General features: G+C 41.1%; 3 long non-coding RNA genes and 1 other non-coding gene across 4 annotated transcripts; all 4 read right to left on the minus strand.

Annotated features, from left to right (window-relative positions):
- Window positions 1–1,372: 1,372 nt before the first annotated feature.
- Window positions 1,373–5,223, minus strand: LOC120694411. The gene is made up of 5 exons (XR_005683479.1): window positions 5,164–5,223; window positions 4,907–4,992; window positions 4,521–4,735; window positions 1,608–1,767; window positions 1,373–1,509 (listed from the first exon to the last, which is right to left on the minus strand). It is a non-coding gene; the product is annotated as an uncharacterized LOC120694411 (long non-coding RNA).
- A 13,171-nt stretch (window positions 5,224–18,394) lies between these two features.
- On the minus strand, window positions 18,395–18,480 carry LOC120694415. Its single transcript, XR_005683481.1, has one exon. It is a non-coding gene; the product is annotated as a small nucleolar RNA Z102/R77 (small nucleolar RNA).
- LOC120694414 lies at window positions 18,452–19,523 on the minus strand. Its single transcript, XR_005683480.1, has 2 exons — window positions 19,152–19,523; window positions 18,452–19,004 (listed from the first exon to the last, which is right to left on the minus strand). It is a non-coding gene; the product is annotated as an uncharacterized LOC120694414 (long non-coding RNA).
- A 2,694-nt stretch (window positions 19,524–22,217) lies between these two features.
- Window positions 22,218–23,428, minus strand: LOC120694409. The gene is made up of 3 exons (XR_005683477.1): window positions 23,102–23,428; window positions 22,378–22,449; window positions 22,218–22,261 (listed from the first exon to the last, which is right to left on the minus strand). It is a non-coding gene; the product is annotated as an uncharacterized LOC120694409 (long non-coding RNA).
- Between the last annotated feature and the right edge of the window lie 232 nt (window positions 23,429–23,660).

Below are 23,660 nucleotides of genomic sequence, written 5' to 3' on the forward strand. Positions count from 1 at the left end.
GCATCTAGTAGACTGTCTCTCACGGCCTTCCATTGTTCTATACGTGTCTTGCCACGAAGGACATTTGCAAGAACTTTCATTGACAAGTTGCACCACCACCACATTTATTCACAATCTCCTACCCCCAACTTCACAAATAATTCAGAGTCCAAACCTTTATCTGTTGATTCAACTGCTTCTGCAACATTTTCTATTGCGACCTGTCAACAAAATACTACTTCCAGGTGCTTCCTCTCTTTATATATAACATAAATCTTCCCATTGACTTCGGCCCCCACAGTCCAGACATCATCTAATACAAGCAAATACCTCTTTCCAGTCAACGTATCTGCTATAGTTTGGAATTATGTTCTGTATGGAATGATGTTCAGATTTTTGATAAGTAATGGCTTCAAACATCTTCATCATAAGCTCTTGGACATCAAATTCTTGAGGCACATGAACCCATATTCTTACTTCAAAATGATCCTTACGGTGTTACCATCACCGAAAACAAGGTTAGACAAGGCAGTTTTCCTAGAGCCACCAAGCCCAATTATGGAGACTATCTTGATTATCTGTTGGTTATTTTTGTCCACTAGTTTAGATATTATTTCCTGCTTTTCTCGCTCACTTCCACATATTATTGATGCCACAGCAACATTTGGCACTGTTGGAATTGCCCTGGCAGTCCTGTTCATGTGTGGAACAGGATGACCTTCCGGCAAACTGTTTACTGTTGCACTGAAGTCAGTTCTTTGCTTCACTATTGCATCAAATCTCTTCTTTATAGCCTTGATCTTGAGGGCTGCCTTGAATTGAAACAGATATGATTTTGGTTTTGTGCAGAGACATTTTGACACAATATTGTTGGCAACTTCAGCTTCGTGCTTCTCAGCCTCTAGATGGAACTCATCAACAATATCATCAACGTCGTATGCGACGTGTTTCAATTGTCTGATGAAAAATTGATCATTATCCGTAGTTTTACATCCTGCTTTTTCTAGCCAGGAGCTGATATCCTCAAATCGACCCTTGAGATCCTGGAGATCCTTTGTCACACCCACTATAGAGCTGTACTGCTTCATCATCAATGGAGCTAACTTGTTTGCCAAAATTTTCAAAATTGCAGACACAGCAGCACCTTCGATACTGGCCATCATTTATTTTGAAAGTGTCTCCTTGCCCAAAAAATCCTGCAGACCAAATTGAACATGAGCTGCTACTTTTGAAACAAAAAAAAATGATCTGCACAAACTAGCTGTACTCTCAATAAATTATGGGTTATGCATGTTCCAAACTAACTGAATCCTATGGCACTTTTTCATGCATGATTGTTTCTTTGTTACTTTGCTAACATGATGTATGACTGGCACCATCTGATAGACCTATATGAAACAGTAGTTGATGATATTGATGTCTGACCTGGGAAAACAGGTAGACTGCTAGCCTGAAGCTGAGCTCTTTAGCCTTTTAGTCTTTGAGCTGCACAACTGTGGCCGCAAACAGTCTCGTCTAGCCTTCTTGTTCCTGTTATCACATGAAACAAGAAGCATTATATATACGAGGGGATTTCATACTTTGGAGCATGTAAAAGAGAAAGGTAACAGTGTTTAAGATTAACGTACCATAGCCTCGATTCACAAAGGAGCAGATGAGGATCTCGAACAGATGGCTGATTAGTTCCTCAAGATGAACATACCATAGCCTCTAGCTCGGACGAATCAACTCTAATTACGTTTATTTCCTACTTGTGATGTGTGACTTCTGAGTTCCTGGATTCAGTACCTAACAATAGGCAGGATAATAATACATTTTTATTTGCTGAAAACAGTTGCACTGAAAGCAGAAAGTGTGGATGTTGATGGTAATTGACGAACTTAACAGGAGTATGGATCGAGCAAGAAAAAAACAAAACAAAGGACTTGAGTAGTCTTTGGTTAGAACAAAACATATACTAGGATAGTAAGCTAGTTGCATGAGAGTAATTACTTTTTTAGTTACTCTCTGTCATGTAACTAACTAAGCCAGATTGCACTCGTCTTACTGGTCCTAGCTAAGTCGCAACAGGCTTAATAATCATAGTTGTAACCAGGGTATTGAAGCGGTTGTAATTGTGGTGTCAGGCCAATTGCAACTGAGCATATTCTCTAGTTGTAACTGGAATCGCTTTATTGGTCCTAGTTGCAACCGATTTAAAGATCCTAGTTGTAATTACGGCTGCAGTGAAGCGGTTGCAGTCACGCACGGGATCTGGCCAATTGCGACTGAGTATATTGCTTAGTTGTAATTGCAATCGCCTCGTCGGTCCTAGATGCAACGGTTTTAATGATCTAGTTGTAACTGGGACATTGAAATAGTTTGTAGTTGTGGATGAGAACAACTGCAACTGAACATCTTACTATTATTAATTGGAGATGAAAAGGATGCACGGCTTACGAAGCGCTCTAGAAAAAGAGAAAAAAGTCTAGAAAATTCCACAATAATCAGAAACATCTGGCCTTCTAATTATATCCATGATTATTAGTAGCCAAAGGTGACCCATCTCCCATCGCAATCAATCCATGCATCGATTCCTCATAGAGGATCATTTAAATTCTCTTTATATATTTTCCTTATTATTAACACACCTGCCACCACAGTCAATCCATGCATCGATTCCTCACAGAGGAACATTTAATTTTTTTATTTTATTTTTACGTATTATTAAACCACCTCCCACCTCAATCAATTTATGCATCGATTGGAGGATCATTTATTTTTTTATTTTTTCTTATTATTAACCTATGTCCCACTGTATTCAACCTATAAATCCATACTTTTTGGAGGACCATTAAAAATCTTTTTTTCTATTTCTTCTTATTATTAACTTTCAATTAATCCATGCATTGATACATCTTGGAGGACCATTTAAAGTTTTACTTTTTTGTTGTGGTACAACATCTAGCCAGTAATATTAAAATAATTAGTGAAAATACTCAATAAACATAATACATAAAATACTTAGAAAGAACGAAAAACACAACAAAATAAATATTATACATACAATTTTATTAAATATAATAGACAACCAAACATTGAATCAAATGTTAGTTGTGGTTTATAGTTTTAGACCGATAGAGTAAGTATTAAATATTTTAAAAAACATATATCTATAGAAATAATTATTGCATTCATTCTATTTTTAAACAAATTCACAAACAACCCTATAAAATAGAACTTAAAGAAGCACAGTAAATTTATATATTCAAATTATCTATATTATAAGAGATGATTTAAGGTAACCCCTTTAATTGTATTTGAATTACCCACTTACAATATGAAATATTATTTAAAACAACCCTAAAATCTACATGTAATTTTTCACACATGTTTAATTTCTTTAATATAATCTTATAAAGTTAAATAGAAAACCATATTATATATTATAGTAAATAATCTACACACCCAATATATTCATATAAATTAGACATCTATGTCATTTTAAAATTAAAAAACTACATCTACATTTACCAGTATTAGCTATTATTAGAAAATAGATAAATAGAAAGTAACTAAATTAACAAAAGTTTAAAAGGAAATCTGGATTCGTACATCACCACAACAAGGATAAAAAAGTAGATGACATATTTAAACATAGATTTCAAGGTACTCCCTATGTTCCATGATAATTTATGTTTTAGAAATTCTCATACAGTTTAATTTAGTAAGGTTGAGTTAAGGCACATGTGTCCCCTTATTGACGTGTTACCTATGTTGATCACTTTCCTTATGTTATTAATCTCCTAACTTTTAGTTCCTATGGACAAATTTTAAATCGTAAAATAATATGTTAAGGACACATTTTGAAGGGTGAGAAACTATCAACGTAGATGATAAAAGTTATATAATTAATTATTAGTTTATCACAATCAATATAGAATACAAACTAAGAAAGCATTATTACAGTTAGAAAATGTGAGCGCGTGGACAGATGACAGAGAAAGAAAAAAACAAATATAAGTATTTTTATTAGTTGTATGTATTAAATTTATCCACAACCACCTAATTAATGTTTATATTTGTTATAGTTCTAGCCCGTGGAGGAGCACGGGTTGGTGGACTAGTATTGCCTAATTTTAAGTGAGTTACTTGCAACTATATGCACAGAAGAAATATAGACTAGTTGTAGCTAGCATACATGGGTCACACGATTTTCTGCCTATCTTTTTATGGCTGCAATAGGAGATTAAAAACTTGGCAAGTCTGTTTGTTTAGCTTGTACGCAAAACGTAATTATTGCAACAGGCTGCCATGCAATAAGCACATGGGACCGATAAACGCATGCTGCGTGCGTCGCGCTTTGTGTTGCAGAGACAGACGTGCGTCCATGGGACAGATGCTGGTCGGCTGGTGTTTTGCAGAGATGCGTGGTCAGCAGCAACAGAATCAGATGCGTGTACGCGCATTTTCTCATGCATATGTACATATGTATGTATGAGGAGATTTAGGACTTTTGAGCATGTCAAATAGAAAAGTAATGGTGTTTAAGATTAACATACCGTAGCTTCAACTCACAAAGCAATTGAATAGGATCTTGTGCTGTAATTATGATTTATGCCTTTTGAGCTTTCAGCCTTCCGTAGATGAGAATTGGGAGAACGATGTGGTCGATTAGTCTCTGAAGATAAATAGCCTCTAGCTTAGAAGAACCAAGCATTATCACGTAAGTTTCCTACTTGTGATGTATGACTTGTGAGTATCCTGCCTTCAGTACCTGACAATAGCCACCAGATCAATAATCATCAGTGTTTGTTTGCTGAAAATAGTTGCATTCAGAGCAGAAGGTGTCAATGTTGATTGTAAATTGATGAACCTCAATGGAGTATGGAGCAAGAAAAACTAAACAGAGGACTTGAGCTGTCCTTGGTTAGAACAGAAGATGTACCAGCTGAGCTCAAACGTATTCGTCCTCTCCTCTGGCTACGTATTGTACTTATGATATATGACTTCTGAGTTTCCTGCCCCTAGTACCTGATAATGGGCAGAACAATCACCAGTTTTGTTTGCTCAAAACAGTTGCAGCGAAAGCAGAATGTGTATATTCATTGATCGTGGGAGAAGAAATCGACCAACTTTGCTGGAGAAAGAAAAAATGAACAGAGGACTTGAGATGTCATTGATTAAAACAGATAAAACATGTACCAGGAGCTCAGATCTGCTGCTTCTGGCTGTGCCACCTGCAATCGCCAGATGTATTCCTCCAATATGGATATACTCTTATATATGTACTGTCTTTGGATCTTAAGAAAACCCAAGCATGTGTTTAACGTCTATATATATTTTAATCGAACCAAGCAACATAGGTGTACGTTTACAACGTACGAAATTCAAGTTTTTTAAACATATGTTTTTATAAGCACATGTATTTGTACCAGTCAAATAATGTAAGTTTGTTACGAGATCAATAGTCTATTATCTCAAGATGTGCCACGGAATGTTTTGTGAAAATTTAATTTGTAGATGGCTCGTCGGTGGATGTATACCATGAAAAGGACGGAGAGGGCTTTCCGTGTTGAATTGGATAAATTCATTGATGTTGCGAAGATGGATGCGAGGATCAAGGGGGTTTCCGGTATATGTTGCCCTTATAGGAAGTGTAAAAATCTGAAGGTCTGGGCAGACGCAGTCACCATCAGGTCACACGTGATCATTGAAGGATTTGTTGATGACTACTCCACTTGGATCCATCATGGAGAGCATGACACTCCTTCGGAACTACCAGTAACCGATCAAGGAACATACGGGTTTATAGGATGTGGAGATGCGGATGATAGTGAAACATTCTTCGATGCCGACCTTCACATGACGTGTTCTCATGTTGATGGAAATGATGACGGCGGTGGTGGATACATAAGCATACCTTCGGGGAGTTTAGAAGGCCAATATGGTGATGATGATAGTGATGCAGATGAGCTGGAACAAATGCTGAAGCACTTTAAGGCGGATGTCCTTATTGGGAGCGCGAAAGGGTTAGAGCATTTCAAGGTGGTAGAGGATGCAGCACACCATAGCATGTACGAGAAAGGGGGTGTCCAACTCATTGGTCTGAGCTACGGTTTGTACTCGAGCTGTTGATTCTGAAGGCCAAGTACGGATGGTCTGACTCTAGCTTCAACGATCTGATGAAACTCTTATCCTGGTTGCTTCCGAAGCCTAACTTTGTGCCTGAGAACATGTACCAGGCAAAGAAGATTATTAGCCCATTCACAATGGGAATTGAGAGAATACATGCCTGCCCGAACTACAGGATACTATATCGAGGGGAAACATTTGGGAAACTAGAGAAATGTCCAACATGTGGCACTAGTCGTTACAAGCAGAATGACATTTACAAGGACGACGATCAAGCATCCTCCAAAAGGAAGAAGAGCAAGAAAAAGGGTGTGCCTGAACCTTCCGAAGAAGATACATGCTTAGGCATAGACGAGAACAAGAGGAGATTCCCCAAATTGGTTATGTGGTACCTCAATCCAATCGACCGCTTAAGGCGTATGTTTGCAAACCCTCGAGAAGGAAAGCTGATGTGTTGGTGGCATGAAGAGCGGATTCAAGACGAGGGTAAGCTTTCACACCCAAGGAATGTGAGGTTTGCACTAAGGACAGATGGAATGAATCCTTTTGGGGAAAGAAACAGCATACACAGCGCATGGGCAGTTATATTGACCATATACAACCTACCGATTTGGCTTTGCCAGAAGAGGAAGTTAATAATGTTGTGTATTCTGATACAAGGGCCAAAACAATCGGGCATTGATATAGATGTCTTCCTTGAGCCATTGATGGCTGATATGGTGAAGCTTTGGAATGAGGGTGTGCGAATGTGGGACGAGTATGCTAAGGACCACTTCACATGCAGAGGAATTATAATCGTTACCATCAATGACTACCCTGCATTGTTCTCGATCTCTAGACAGATCAAAGGAAAGACGGGATGTTTAGTATGGCTGGATGGCACGATGTTTGTGTACCTGGATGGTTCAAAAAAAATTTGTGTATCTGAAGTACCGCCGGTTCCTTGTTGAAAGGCACAAATACCGCAGGAAGGTGTTCTACGCCCTCTTTGATGGTAAGGCAGAGTCAGGTTCAATACCAATAAGAAGACACAACAACAAATATGTTTTTGATATGGTAAGGAAGATTAACGTCAGCTATGGCAAGAAGATCAAGATAACTAAAGCCCCTATAGAGGGCGTGCCTTTCAAGAAGATGTCAATGTTCTTTAAGTATTTGCCATACTGGAAGGACTTGGAGGTTCCACATGCCGTCGATGCTATGCACATAAAGAAGAACGTGTTCGATAGCACTATCTATTTGTTGATGGATGTAAAAGGCAAGACAAAGGATGGCTTGAGGTCACGTTGGGACCTGGTAAACATGGGAATAAGAAGTGACCTCCACCTCGTGGAACATGCGAATGGGAAAATTATGCTGCCAGCCGCTAGCTACAACCTGACATTAGGAGAGAAAAGGGAACTTTGCCTATGTCTAAGTCGTCTAAAAGTGCCAACCGGGCTGTCATCTAAAATAAAGAAGCTAGTATCCATGAAAGATTTATCGCTAAGCGGATACAACGCTCACGATTGCCACATGATGCTAACGGTATTCCTCGCGGTTGCTATAAGGGTTGCCAAGCCTGCATTTGTGCGTATGGTAATAACTCGGATGGTCTACTTCTTCAGCAAAATCTCGCAAAAGGAAATTCGTTTAGATGAATTGGATTCACTGCAATAGTTCTGCACGGAGACTATGGCCTAGCTAGAGATGCGTTTTCCTCCATCACTTTTCAACATAATGCGACACCTCATGGTACATATGGTCGACCAGATCCGTGCACTTGGTCATACCTACTTACATGAAATGTGAGCATACGAGCGTTTCATGGCGACTCTAAACCGCTATGTTCTCAATTGTGCTTGTCCTGAGGGGTTCATGATAGAGGCCTACTGCACCAAAGAGATTGTAGAATGCTATCAGGATTACTTGGTGGACAAGAAAGGTATTGGCGTGATTACATCTCATCACACGGGGAAGTTAGAAGGGAAAGGAACGAGGGGGAGGAAAACATTTGTTGATAGGGCATACCATAAAGTGGCAAGCGCTCATTTCAGTGTCCTACACCAGTTGGAGATTATGTCTCCGTTCATCGAGCAGCCCCTTAATATTGTTCGCGCAGAAAGCAACAGCCGATCAGAGGCTTGGGTCATGAAGGAGCACAAACAACGATTCACCACCTGGCTCATGGACCAAAACATAGAGGAGGGAACAACTGTTGAGGGAGTCACATTGAAACGGCTGGCTTTGGGTCCTTTTGCACAGGTCAGGACATGGCAGGCATATGATATTAATGGGTATACATTCTACACATCTGCCAAGGATAAGAAAAGTGTCTGCCAAAACAGTGGAGTTTGGATAGACGATGACACAACGGGAAACAAGGTCATATTTTGGCCTTATAGAGGACATATGGGAGCTTGACTATGGAAGGACCATACAGATTCCTGTGTTTAGGTGCCAATGGGTCAAACACCCACAAGGTGTAGAGGTGGACAACTACGGCCTGACGATTGTTGACCTGGCCAAAGTTGGCTACAAAGATGACCCTTGGGTACTCGCCAAATGAGTTGCACAGGTTGTATATGTCCTCGACCCAAGCCAGAAGAACGAGAAGCACATAGTTGCCTCGGACAAACAGACTATTATCGGGGTTCATGGTGTGAACGATGTGGAGGCCTTCAATGACTATGATGACATGCAGGTCTCCACAGATCTACCAACCAAGATCAAGATTGTAGAAGCAAGCATAAAGGATGTTAAACCATGGTCACGGCTCGATGGAGAGCCAAGATTTGTAACCGCCTAATGCACTACTGTTATTTAATTTCACATTGTAACCTTTGCACGTCAAATATTTTGAGTTTGATCAAAATTTGTCTTCTGTTGTTCAAAAACAAGTAAATATTAAAGGAGTAAATATAAAAAAAAGGATATAACAAGTCAATATAAGATAATTATGTATAAAAGAAGTAAATAAAAGACAATATAAAACAAGAAAATATGAAAAGGAGTAAATATAAAATAAGGGATATAACAAGTAAATATAAGATAATTATGTATAAAAGAAGTAAATAAAAGATTATATAAAACAAGAAAATATGAATAAGTAAATTATAAATTATAAATAAGTTAGCAGCAGCAGTTGACGCTATCCACCGCGGCTGCTAAGTGACTTAGCAGCAGCGGTTGGAAAGTCCACCACTGCTGCTATAACTGTGGGCGGCCCGCCCCACTCCACTTATCAGCAGCGGTGGACAATTTATCCACCGCTGCTGCTATATGTTAGCAGCAGCGGTGGATTACGTTCACCGATTCTGATAGTGTCCCATATTTTTTTCAACATCGATTTCAGTTTTTAAACAGTGTTCTTGTGACCCTCCACCGAAAGTTGTTTTGGTTTTTTTGCTCCTCTTGGGCCTATAAATACCCTCCAGTGCCCCCCACCTCTTGCCAAGCTACATCAGTAGAAACAATGTCTCACATATTCTTCTCCTCCTTCCTTGCCTTTCTGCTTATTGGGATAGGTTGCATGTAATGCAAACTCCAAGTTGTGGAAAAATCCTAATCTCTCGCCGGATGCAACTATTCCGGTGGGAGTTCCAGGTTGTGGAAAAATCCTAATGGATTTATTCCATAACCAGTTGCCTTGCAGCTGCCCTACCCTCCTTTATAGAACTTGCAGGTGGTGTACATCTCAGCTAATATGAGTCCTACCCACCGGCAGAGAAAATACTTGCTGAGGTGTACACCACCTGCAAGTTCTACAAAGACGGTTGCAAATCCATCAAGTTAGTGGATAAATTGTGTGTACGTTGACATTTTTTTATCGTTGTGGAGAAAATGCTTGCTGAGATGTAAGCTGTTAGCTTTTATGTATCATTATTTCAGTTTTTATGTTTTATTATTTCTTGTTGTGTTCAGCTCACATTGAGATGACTATAACATGAGTGCATGGCAAATGTGTTCTTGTTGTTTAAGGTATGATATTGCAAGAATATATGAAAGTAGAGGGGTAAATAGAAGAACTAAATATAAAAGAAATAAACAGAAGTAAAGGAGTAAATAGAAGAATTAAATATAGAAGAAATGTATTCTTGTTGCAGGTTGGAGAAATGTATTATAGAATAAATATAATAAGTATAAGGCACTTAGCAGCAACGGTTGGAAAAATTCACCGCTGCTGGTAAGTGAGGGTGGCCGGACCCACTCCATTAGCAGCAGCGGTGGACACCGAATATTTTATGAATTTAATTGAATTTTTATAATTTAGTGCAGAAATAAATTAACAATACACAAATAGCCTCAGAAAATCAAGATATTTGGCGGAGGGGCAACATATGTCCACGTAGCATCCTCAAAAAAGTTTGGACAAGAAACGCTACATGTTGCCGGTGTTTCCTTCAACTCGTCATGTGTGTTACACGCGAAGTCACTTTTGCCATCCCTAGTTCACTTCAATATTTTCAACAAGATCCATAGTTCACTTCATCCTCTTCATGTGGGGGTTTGAGGTTCGCTTCGTATAGCATGTTTATTGAACTAGGTAATTTATTTGCATTTTTTGGTCAACACTACAATATTTTATGAATTTAATTGCATTTTGTTGATTTACTGCAAAAAGAAATTAATAATAACCAAATAGCCTTAGGAAATCAAGATATTTGGTGGAGGGGTAAAATATGTCCATGTGGCATCCTCAAAAAAGTTTGGACATAAAAATCCACAAGTTGTCGGTGTTTCTTTCATATGGCTTCCACTCGCCACGTGGATCACTTGTAAAGTTAGCCTCATCGTCTAAGTTTCAACGTGATCCATAGTTCACTTTATCTTTTTTATGTGGGGGCTTGAGATTACCTTAGTATTGCATATTTATTGAACTAGATAACTTATTTGCATTTTTTGGTCAACACTACAATATTTTATGAATTTAATTGCATTTTTGATGATTTACTACAAAAAGAAATTAATAATACACAAATAGCCTCAGAAAATAAATATATTTGGTGAAGGGGTAACATATGTCCATATAGCATCCCCAAAAAAGTTTGGACAAGAAAATCCACATATTGCCGGTGTTTCTTTCATATGCCTTCCACTCACCACGTGGGTCACTTGTGAAGTTAGCCTCATCGTCTAAGTTTCAATGTGATACATAGTTCACTTTATCCTTTTCATGTGGGGGCTTGCTATTATCTTAGTATAGCATATTTATTGAACTAGAGAACTTATTTGCATTTTTTGTCGACACTACAATATTTTATGAATTTAATTGTATTTTTTATGATTTACTAAAAAAGAAATTAATAATACACAAATAGTCTCGGAAAATAAATATATTTGGTGGAGGGGTAACATATGTCCATATAGCATCCCAAAAAGTTTGGACAAGAAAGTCCATATGTTGCCGGTGTTTCTTTCATATGGCTTCCACTCGCCACGTGGATCACTTGTGAAGTTAGCCTCATCGTCTAAGTTTCAACGCGATACATAGTTCACTTTATCCTTTTCTTGTGGAGGCTTGATATTACCTTAGTATAGCATATTTATTGAACTAGATAACTTATTTGCATTTTTTGTCAATATTATAATATTTTATTAATTTAATTGTATTTTTAATAATTTACTACAAAAAGAAATTAATAATAATTTACTGCAAAAAGAAATTAATAATACACAATTAGCCTCGAAAAATAAATATATTTGGTGGAGGGGTAACATATGTCTATATAGCATCCCTAAAAAAGTTTGGACAAGAAACTTCATATGTTGCCGGTGTTTCTTTCATATGGCTTCCACTCATAACGTGGGTCACTTATTAAGTCGGTAGAATCATCCAAGGTTCAACATGATCCATAGTTGAATTTATACTTTTCATGTGGAGGCTTGAGATTACCTTAGTATAGCATATTTATTGAACTAGATAACTTATTTGCAAATTTTGGTCAACAATACAATATTTTTATGAATTTAATTGCACTATTGATGATTTACTGTATAAATAAATTTAGTAAAGATAAATATTGTACAAAATAAACTTTGTACAAATTTTGTATTTTTGGGCGGCAGCGTTTTGGTGGGGTTTTATTTTTTCCGATGCGGATGAACAAAAAATGTGTCGCGGCTAAATTTCACTCTGTTATTTCACTATGGCTGCCATAATTTCTTTGTGGGTGCACGTAACACCGACAAGGTAATTGTAAACACCGACAAGGAAAATACATATTTCCCTGTTGGCGTTCTTATTTTTCTGTCGATGTCGTGAAACTGACAAGGAAAATACTTAATTTCTCTGTCGGTGTTCTGTTTTTTCGCGTCGGTATCCTGAAACCGACACGGAAAATACCTATTTCCTGTAGGTATTATGTTTTTTCCGTCGGTTTCCTAAAACCGACAAGGAAAATACTTATTTACTTGCTAGTATATATATATTTTCCTGTCGGTTAGTGCTTGGACCGACAGGGATAATATATTTTCCCTGTCAGTTTTTGAAAAACCGTCAAGGAAATTGTTTCACCGACAGGGAAAAACGGTTTCCAGTAGTGATAGGTCCACCGGCAACCTAAAGGGTCTGGATACTGTGGATACTACGCTTGCAAATATTTGCGAGTCAGGTATAGAACGAACCCTGAAGACGTAAGTGCTCCATGAAACATCTCAATTAATAATGCAATACACAACGTTTCCGTATATGTATAAATCACTAATAATGTTTGCTTTATCAATTATTAGATCCCTAAAATCCCTATGTATTGTTGGCCCCTAACTGAAAGGCATCTTATGAACGTCGTGGCCGACCTCTGCCGTTTCACAATGCACGAGGTATGCAACCGGCAAGGTCGGTTCTTTGATCCAGAGTCATACCTAACACGCGACGACAAATTCAAACGGCTTATCGACTGGGGGCACCATTCATTTTAATGAACTTGTATTAATTATATCTGTGCAGCCTTCTGTGCATATATTGTATGTTTGTATATATGTGTATATATATGTGTATATATATATGTATATATATATATATGTATATCTGGTGAAGCTGGATGTATATAGGATAACAAATGTGTGTTAACTTTGTCACAGCTTTATTATCGCATGTGTTAGAGAAAAAGCAACGAAAATGCATTTCAATTATATATTCGAGGTGTGCTACAATACCGGTGATCCCGTTTTGTCGATGTGTTTCGAAAATACTAAATACCTGCATTTCAAATCAAACAGCAAATGCTATCACAAATAGCGGGAACCAAATGCTTTTAAAATGGCGGGAAACATAAATAGAGCAGGACATTCAAACGTTGCGCCAATATTCAAACATTAGCAGTGGCGGTGGAAAATTCATTACACTGCCTCTGCTACAGACTTAGCAGAGGTGGTGGGTACAACCCACCGCCTCTGCTAGACCAAATAGCAGAGACGGTGCACAGAGTCCACCGCCTCTGCTAAGTACATAGCAGAGGCGGTTCGAATCACCGCTGCTGCTAGCTTCGGGTTAGTAGCAACACTAGCGCAGCAGCGGATCTTTCCACCGCCTCTGCTGTGGCCTCTGGGACCGCCTCTGTAGTGCGTTTGTGTACTAGTGGCACTCTCGTGCACCACAATGCTAGAGATTATTTTAACTTGTATGTTTTAAGTTAGGCTTGCCCTGGACCGTCGATCCAGGCTCTCGCACGGGTTGGATTCTTTAGAAACAGGTATGCCCACAAATCCAACGCAACATACGCATCTCCGCAACACTTAGTTGTTGAATATGTCTTCTTTTAGTGGGCCAACACTCTGCACAGTACAACATCGCAGGTCTAATAGCCGTCCTATAGAACTTGCCTTTTAGCTTTTGTGGTACCCTCTTGTCACATAGAACACCAGATGCTTGACGCCATTTCATCCATCCCGCTTTGATTCTATGGCTAACATCTTCATCAACATCCCCATCTTTTTGTAGCATCGATCCCAAGTATCGAAAAGTATCCTTCTTGGGCACTACCTAACCTTCCAAACTCATATCTCCTTCCTCTTGTCTAGCAGTACTGAAGTCACATCTCATATATTCAGTTTTAGTCCTACTAATTCTAAAACCTTTCGACTCTAGAGTCTGCTGCCACAACTCTAGTTTCCTATTTACTCTTGCTTGGCTTTCATCCACTAGTACTACATCATCAGCAAACAACATGCACCATGGGATATCTCCTTGTATGTCCCTTGTGACCTCATCCATCACCAAGGCAAAAAGGTAAGGGCTCAAAGCTGATCCTTGATGTAGTCCTATGTTGATTGGGAAGTCACTTGTGTCACCGTCATTTCTTCGAACACTAGTCACAACCTTGTTGTACATGTCTGTAAGGAAAATGGCCCCCTAACCATTATACCTTAAAGGTTTTGGGGTTTGATAACAACATTAACCAATGGGACTAAGATTGTGTCAAGTTGTATGTGATTATGTCCCAGGGATGAAGATGATGGCTTGGTGTGCAAAACACCTCAATGAAGGCATCAAAAGGCTATAGAAGAGGTACAAGTGAAGACGAAGCAAAGACCCAAGTCACGGCAAAGAAATACGGTGAGAGGACAAAGCTACAGAACCAACATGCACACGACGGACGGTCCACCGTGTAACGGCGGACGGTCTGGCGTCCATAGACCTGCGGCTGCACGGCATCTGACAACAACCCGGCGACAAAGTCTACAAACGACGGACGGTCCGGCGTGCAACGCCGGACGGTTCGTCGCTACACAACGGACTACAGCGGCCGAGAATGCGAAGGAAGGAAGGAGCGGCTAAGTTACACACGACGGACGGTCCGTCGTATACACCACGGACGGTTCGTCGCTACACGACGGACGACAAGGAGCGAGAGATATTCAAGATAGCGGGCAAAGCAACTCTACACGCCGGACGGTCCGGCGTGCAACGCCGGACCGTCCGTCGTTCACAATGAACGTCTGACAAGTCCAACGGTCGACTCCAACGGCTAGTTTGGGGGCGGTGCCTAACACACGACGGACGGTCCATTGTATACACGACGGACGGACCGTCGTTCACTGCAAATGTGTAGTTTCCCCCAATGGCTATATTTCGAGGTGTGGCCTATATATACCCCCATGGTCGGCCTCCATTGTGTGCTTGGACACCCCTGAGCTTACCCAAGTGCTGTTGCACTCATTCCTTGGTTCCAAGCACCCCTAGCTCACTACTACACATTGAAATACTCATCCAAGCTAGGAAAGAACCCCCCTTAGCATTCTAGAGCCTTAGTGCATTAGAGTGTGAGTTGTAACACCCTTACACCCACTGAGACCTGCATGTCTCAAAGCTTATCCGTGCTCGAGAGCACGAAGACTTGTAGGTGTGTGGTTTGTAATCTTGCGAGGTCCTTCGGGAGGAGGGGTCGCCACCATACTTGTGAGAGGGAGGGAGGCCCTCGGCGATTTGTCCGAAGCTCTACATTAGTGGAAGCTGACCGGGAAGACGTGGCCCAAGGCTTTGGGTGGCTAGGCGGTTCCCGGACGCGAAGTTGATCCTTGATTAAGGATCACCTCGGGCGCATGCGGTGTCCTTGTCCTCGAGAGGACAAGGTTGTCTTGATCTCCATTGGAGGTTCAAGTCACGGGGCCCTCGAGAGGGACTTGTATAACATGGACTAGTGGGGAGGATTGATTGCCTCCCCGACACCACGGGATAAATCCACGTGTCATCTACTCCGGGAGTTTGCTTCTCCAAACCCTCTCTTTACTCTACGCATTTATATTCTGCACTCTCATACTTGCAATTGATTGTATGCTTGTCTAGAGTAGAAATATTCTAGAGTTGCTATTAGGTTGCTTGTATGCTCTTGGTAGAGTAGACACACTTAGCAAAACCGTCATTGCACCGTTCATATCATGTTTAGGTTTTGCTTAGTGTGACATTGGTGTGAATTTGAGTAGCCCTTAGGTGAGCGAAAATTTAGATAAAGACCTAATTCACCCCCCTCTTAGGCGTCCGGTTCACTTTCAATGTCCTTAATGAAGGCCACATACTTTGTTAGGACTTTATGATTTTCCAAAGCCCAGCGCATAACCTTCCTTGGTATCTTATCATAAGCCTTCTCTAAGTCCATGAAAACCATGTGTAGGACTTTCTTTAGCTCCCTATGCCGCTCCATAACTTGTCTTAAAAGAAAAATTGCTTCTATGGTTGATCTCCCTGGCATGAACCCAAATTGGTTCATGGTAATACACGTCAATCTTCTCAAACGATGCTCTATAACTCTCACCCATAGCTTCGTCATATGGCTCATTAGCTTAATCCCTCTGTAGTTAGTGCAGCTTTTGATATCTCCCTTGTTCTTGACGATTGGTACTAATATACTTCTCCTCCACTCTTCGGGCATCTTGTTCGATCGCACAATCTGGTTAAAAAGCTTTGTTAGCCAAACAATAGCTATATCTCCTAGGCATCTCCACACCTTAATTGGGATCGCATCAGGGCCCACTGCCTTGCCCCCTTTCATCCTTTTTATGGCTTCTCTAACCTCAGACTCTTGAATCCTATGCACAAAGTGTCTATTGCCATCATCAAAGGAGTCGTCCAACTCAGTGGACGTGCTCTCACTCTCCCCATTGAACATGTTATCAAAGTACTCACACCACCTTAGTTTGATGTCCTCCTCCTTAACCAAGAGTTGATCCCTCGCATCCTTAATACACTTGACTTGATTGAGGTCCCTTATCTTCCTATCACGAACCCTAGCCATCTTGTAGATGTCCTTCTCTCCTTCCTTTGTACTCAGCCTTTGGTAAAGGTCATCATATGCTCTGCCCTTTGCCTCACTCACTATTCACTTTGCAAACTTCTTTGCCACCTTGTACCTCTCTATGTTATCTGTACTCCTATCATAGAACATGTGTTCGTATCGCTCTTTCTTCTCCTTAAGGGCCTATTGTACATCCTCGTTCCACCACCAAGTCTCTTTAGTTGCACCTTTGCTCGCTTTGGTAACACCAAGCACTTCCGCAGCCACCTTCCTAATGCAAGTTGCCATCTTCTCCCACGTGTTGTTTGCATCTTCCCCTTCTTCCCAAGAGCCCTCCGTGATAACCCTTCTCTTAAAGTCTGCTGACGCCGCCTCTTTTAGTTTCCACCACTTCGTTCTCACGGCTTTGACTTGTTTATCCCGTCTGGTACGCAGATGAAAGTGGAAATCATCCACCACGAGCTTGTGTTGAGAGACAACACACTCTCCCGGTATTACCTTACAATCCAAGCATGTCCTCTTATCCTCTCTTCTTGTGAGAATGAAGTCAATCTGACTAGCGTGATGGCCACTACAGAAGGTCACCTTCCTAAAGAAGGTGTTGGCTACCATCAGATTGTAAGCTATAGCAAAGTCTAAGACTTCCTCTCCCTCCTGATTCCTACTACCATACCCAAACCCTCCATGTGCCACCTCGTAACCTGCATTAGACAACCCTACATGGCCATTGAGATCTCCTCCTATGAAAAGCTTCTCATTGGTGGGTACCGCTCTAACCAAGCTATCTAGGTCACCCCAAAACTGCCTCTTTGTACTCTCATCATGGCCTACCTGGGGAGCATACGCACTTATAACATTGAAGACTAAGTCACCAACAACAAGCTTGACTAGGATGATCCTATCCCCCAGCCTCTTGACGTCCACCACTCCATTTTTCTGACTCTTGTCAATCAAGATGCCCACTCCATTTTGTTTGCAACTGTTCCTGTGTACCAAAGCTTGAAGCCTGTGTTCTCCACCTCCTTCGCTTTCTGACCCTTCCATTTCGTCTCCTGGACGCATAGGATATTTACACATCTCCTAATCGCTGTGTCAGCTAACTCTCTTAACTTACCTGTGAGGGACCCTACATTCCAGCTACCTAGATGGATCCTAGTTGGCACGACTAGCTTCCTTACCCCTCGCACCCGCTGAGTCAGGTGCGAAGACCCTTGCTCATTTAGCACTACACCCGTGAGACGATGTAGCGCGCCACTGAGGAAGCGACGACCCGATCCTTGCTCACTTAACACCGCGTCTAGATCACGATATGGCGCGGCACCAATGGGGTGATGGCCCGGCCCTTGCTCATTTAACACCATACCCGGGTTGCGATATGGCACGCCGCTAAGAAGGTTACGCCCCAATGGTTTTCTCTTGGGTTTCATCTCCATAAGAGTAGATGGGTTCTACATTGGCTCGCCATGCCTAACACAACCCTCCTCCTTTATCTGGGCTTGGGACCGGCATTGTTGAAACAACATCGTTGAAACAACACGGCGGAGATAAAATAAAGGCTTCAATGGTTTCAAAAAATTAGATTGTGAAGGAAATAATCAGATAGAGCTAATACAGTTTGAACCATCATGGTGGCCAATAAAAACAAAAGGGAAACAATTTGATCATCACATCATCTCCTCTCAGAAAAAACAGCACTGCTACATACAGAAAGCAGAACCAGGACCAAAGAAAAAAGCTCACCCAGAATTCAGTATACAAACACGGCACACAAGCAGAAAGATTGAGAGACTGAAGAGTTGCGACTCATCTGCATACATCAACAGCAGTCTTCCCACTCATAGGAGAAGCAGGAAAAGGGAAGAAAGATTTCAAACAAGGTGCACTAGCACGAACTTGAAGGATCGTCCAACTAATTAGTGCACTGACGTAGCTATTCGCAGTAGTTGATAGTTGTGCACTTGTGCTAGCTCCTGATTGTGTGTTGTCCATTCAAATGATAATAAGTATATACTAGAAACACAGCGCGGCTTTGCCGCACCCTCAATGGAGTTGACCAGTACACTATGTCAATATTAGCAAGATCAAACATATTAATCCGACTTGGCAGCTGTTGGAGCTCCGTTTTTCTTGTTCTGCCTTGTAAATTTTACCTTCGCCCCTCTGGGCGTTTTCTACTTTTCAATATAACATGCAGCTCTCCTGCAGGTTCATTTAAAAAAACAGATTAATCCCATGTTTTAATGGTTCCATAGCCTATTCTGAGTATATAGTTAGGTGTTGCATACGTAGGATGATCATATTGCAAAAGGACAATGTTGTGTAATAATAAAAAGGTAAATTTGTCACCTGAGTTAAAAACTGATGGCCAGCTTAAGATTTGGGTCAGAAAATTCCGTCTTGTGCATTGTTATTGCTCTGGAGCAACTCGATGTTTCATTAGAGTGTTGTTCCTAGTATGGAAGCATTTGCCTAGATCCAGCATTCATGTGCACTTGTTGGCCTATCTCGCCCGACCCCTAGCAAGAAAATGTGTCTATCAAAGTGAAGTACCAGAGTGAACCAATCCATGAAGATATAAAGATTAACTATCACAATGCTAAGATGGCACCAAAATGCTAAGCAACATGCTACATGTATAGAACTATAGATGGCACTCAATCAGGTGGTCTTCTTCTGCTCAGTTGTTTGATATCTTTGGGATCAGCTTGCATGCTCTGAAAGTTACAATATAGTAGGAAGTATAGATCATAAGGTAAAATAGCAATAAAAATTTTAATTTGTGATACTTAGCCCACTCATTTTTGCATAAGGACAATACAAAGCATTGTAGCATTAAGATTCAAATCACAGTGAATCAGTGATGCTTTAGCATCAAAGGGTTAACAGACAGAAAAGTATGAAGAACTGATTCGGGGGAGAGTATAAGCAAAAGTAGCTTACTCGTAGTCATAGTGTGTGCTTGGACAGTCAGCCTTTGTGCATGTATCTTTGGAATAATGAAAATTCAGTACTGGCAGATTCCTTATCATATTGTCCCACCAGTATCTTTGTGATGTTATGAAGGCATAGAGATTTATTTATTGTTTCTTTTCTTTAACTTCAACATGGCTCATGTTGTCCAATGCACGCTGGTACTGTGACCAATATTGCCTGAACACACTGGTATTATGGCCAACTATGAACATGAGAAAAATTACAATGCAAAACTCTCAAATAAGATTTATAGTTTACATGTGTTAGCTAGGAGTACTCAGGACTTCCGGACGTGAGCACCACGAGGGGGAGGACTACGGCGGCCACCATGGGAGAGGTCCGGCAGCTGCAAGAGGGGTACGCGTGGGCGGAATTGGCGTTGCTGGAGCCGACAGGCGCCACGGGGCGCGGGCGCGTGCGCGGCGTGGGGCGTCGCGTGGCGTTCCTAGTGCTGCGGCAGGGCGCGGGCACCGTGCAGTGCGTGGTGGCCGGCGGGGACGGCACGGTTCGCGGCGAGGCTGAGCTGGGAGTTCGTGTGGACGTCGCCAGCGTCGTGTCGCTGCCGCGGGAGCCCGTCCGTGGCGCCAGCCAGCAGGTGGAGATCCAAGTGGAGAAGCTCCACTGAGTCTGAGCAGGGCCGTCCCCAATTGCACTACTGAACTTATTGTTTGCAGGAGTAGGTCACTTGTTTTTGCCTGGATTAACACGCTAGTAGTATGTGTTACTTGGTCAACTTTTCAATCTAGGAACTAAATTTGAGGTTCTGCTTGTGTGTTAGCCGAAGGTTATAGCTTCAATCCTTAAGGCCACAATACTTTAAAAAAGGGCAAATTGCATATCTGCCCTCGTTTGTACCTACAACTGTATGTTTGCCCCTTCTTTTTAAGGTTTGCATCACTACAATATATCAGGCCTTCTATGATACTTAGAAAGAGTCATAATCATGGGTTTTTTAGTCACCGAACGTAATCTATGACACTTTAGTGATAGTATTCCAGCAGTCACAGAAGACCTGTCTTTGTGTACTTCTATGACAGAATATATAAACAGTCATAAACTTTATGACTGTAAATTTACTGTCACAGATGCTAATGACACTACATACCGTCATGAGGAGTGTCACAAAATAGTTCCCTGGTACTGCCATGTGGCTGATGACATGGTTATGTGCTGACGTGGCGATTGATGTGGCAGATGGCGTGGAACAGGATCTATGATGAATTTAATCATCATAAGAGCAACTCCAACAGATTGATCTTCCTCTTTTCCCTTTCCACTTTTTCTCAATATAGGGGATTTATGTTGAAAAAACCTACTCCAGCGGATTGATTTTTCATCTCCCTTTCCCTTTTATTTTTTCTCAATCCCCAATAATTTCTCTCCAATCCCCAATAGAAAGGGGAGACATCACATCTCCCTTTCCATATAGAAAGGGGGAAAAATCAATCTGCTAGAGCACTTATTCCATATATGTTGAAATTAAAAAAAGGAGATTTCCCTATATAGTGAGAAAGGGGAAAGGAGAAGATCAATCTGTTGGAGTTGCTCTAAGCATATTTTGGGATGCTTTTATGCAGCCCAAATGGTTGGGATGGGCCCTTTAAAAAGGCTTTTAAGGCCTAATTTGAAGACGTTCAACATATTTAACTGTTTTGGCCCAAGCCATTTCAACATCCAATATGAGCAATCATTTATGGGCCAAGCCCATTTCTACTTTCAATAAAGCCCATAAACAGCAGCCAATGCATACACACCAAATGTTAATTAAATACAAATTATAATCGTCTAGGCTTCATAGCTCCAAAAATCTGCTAATACAAAGAATACAGTATAAACCTACAAGAGATGGATTTGCTTTTGCCGAACAGAAATTTCCTGCCATTCTTCAATCAATCACTTGCAGCGACCCTTAGTCTGAACTGAAATTTACCGCCAGCCTTCAATCAATCACTTCTGGCCAATCTTGAGTCAATTTCCTAAAGAACCAACAAGATAATTTATCATAGCAATTCCAAAAGATGTAATACTTTAAACAGCATTTCTCATAAGATATTTTTTTAGTAACCTTAACCATCTCAAGACTAGTCGACAGAAGTTGCAAGTATGGAATCATTGCAATGTCTGATTAACTTCCACACTAGCTAGGCACAGTAGAGAAACGATCCTTCGGCATGTTATAATTAATTTAAACTAACATTTTTCCACAACATGTAGTTTTCCAGCGCAAAAAACTATGTTTTTGGAGTATACTAGATATTAATCCCTTTCAATTTGCATATGAAGCCCTGCCCCATGATATCAAGATAGTATTTTCCAGAGAATAATAGCAGAAATTACAGTAACCTAAGCAAAGATACTCACTTCCTTACTCCTTAGACACTCATTTTCCAGAGAATAATAGCAGAAATTACAGTAACCTAAGCAAAGATACTCACTTCCTTACTCCTTAGACACTCATCATAGAATCCATAAACTTGAGTAATCTGCAAGTGATCAGAAAATAATTTAACTAAAAAAATTAGTTTGTACAAGCTGATAACAGAGAATGAAGTGATGGAGCAAGAAAAAATGGATAATTTCTGCAGCAAAAACCATATACCTGTCGTCTTTCATGGTTCCCTCTGAGAATGGTGATCCTGTGAGGGTAGCGAACTTTTAAAGCCACTAAAAGCTGTTTGGTTACAGGGGACAACATTAGTACAAAAAAATTAGTAAAGTTGCACAATCTAGTGGATACGCCATAAGGCAGATATGATCAGCTTTCCAGCTACAGAGTGTGCACAGTGCATACTAAACACCTATCATGCTCATGATCACTGCGATGATGGTTATGGATAGGCTAATGTTACACTTATGTGACACGTTCAACAGAGTAGTAGCCACGGTCAACATAATTTCCCATAAACTGTGACAGTTTCCATCCAATCTTTGCCAAATCACCAAATATAAGATGATAACACTATAATATAACAGAGCTTTGACGAAGAACTTTAACTATATATCTGACTAACCTACTCAATAATGATTCATAACTGAAAGTGATACCTTGCTAATAGTAATTTTTTAGCACAGGGAGAACAAGGATAGTTTTCAGTCTCTCGTTAGCTACTCGGCTACAACAATCAGGTCATCTTTGCACTAGAACGTATTCACTCCTGATTAGGACTGCTAGCTATATATACTTTGTGGAACTCAGTGGATTTGAATCGCAAGGGGCAGACGGAGGAAAAGATGTGAATTGTTACTACGTGCAGCCGTGCAGGACAGGAGCAAGCATGCGAATTACTGGCTGCAATGGATCTTGTGTGAGCGAGCATTCTGACCTAGTCTGAAGAAGACGGAGAGGCCGAAGTCGATGGCCTTGAGTCGTGCGTCTGGGCTCTTGCCCGCGTACAGGAACTTCTCGGGCTTGAGGTCCCGGTGCATGACCCCTGGGCGTGGCACGCACGCACGACCTCGGCGACGGTCCTGGCGGCGGCGGAGGTGCGCTCCGTGTACCTCCCGCGCGTCGGCACGAGGCGGAGGAGGGCCGGTGGCGGCAGATCCGGACGAGGCGGCGCTGGTCCAGGCAGCGTGGAGCCCGCGGAGGCACCGGAGGCTGGCCCCGCCACGGATCCGGTCGTTGGAGGACCGGCGGCGGCTGGATCCGGTTATAACAACACTGGAATGTTTTATGAAATTAACTGCATTTTGATGGTTTGCTACTGAGAAAATTAATAATATGCATATAGTCTCAGAAATTCAAGATATTTGACGAAGAGGCAACATATGTCTATGCAGCATCCTCAAAAAAGTTTGGACAAAAAACTCCACATGTTGCCGGTAGCTGCCGGTGTTTCCTTCAACTCCTTCTGTGGGTTACACGTATGAGACTACTAGGCT

Source organism: Panicum virgatum, unplaced genomic scaffold, assembly GCF_016808335.1.
Source record: "Panicum virgatum strain AP13 unplaced genomic scaffold, P.virgatum_v5 scaffold_5593, whole genome shotgun sequence".
Taxonomy (NCBI): Eukaryota; Viridiplantae; Streptophyta; class Magnoliopsida; order Poales; family Poaceae; genus Panicum; species Panicum virgatum.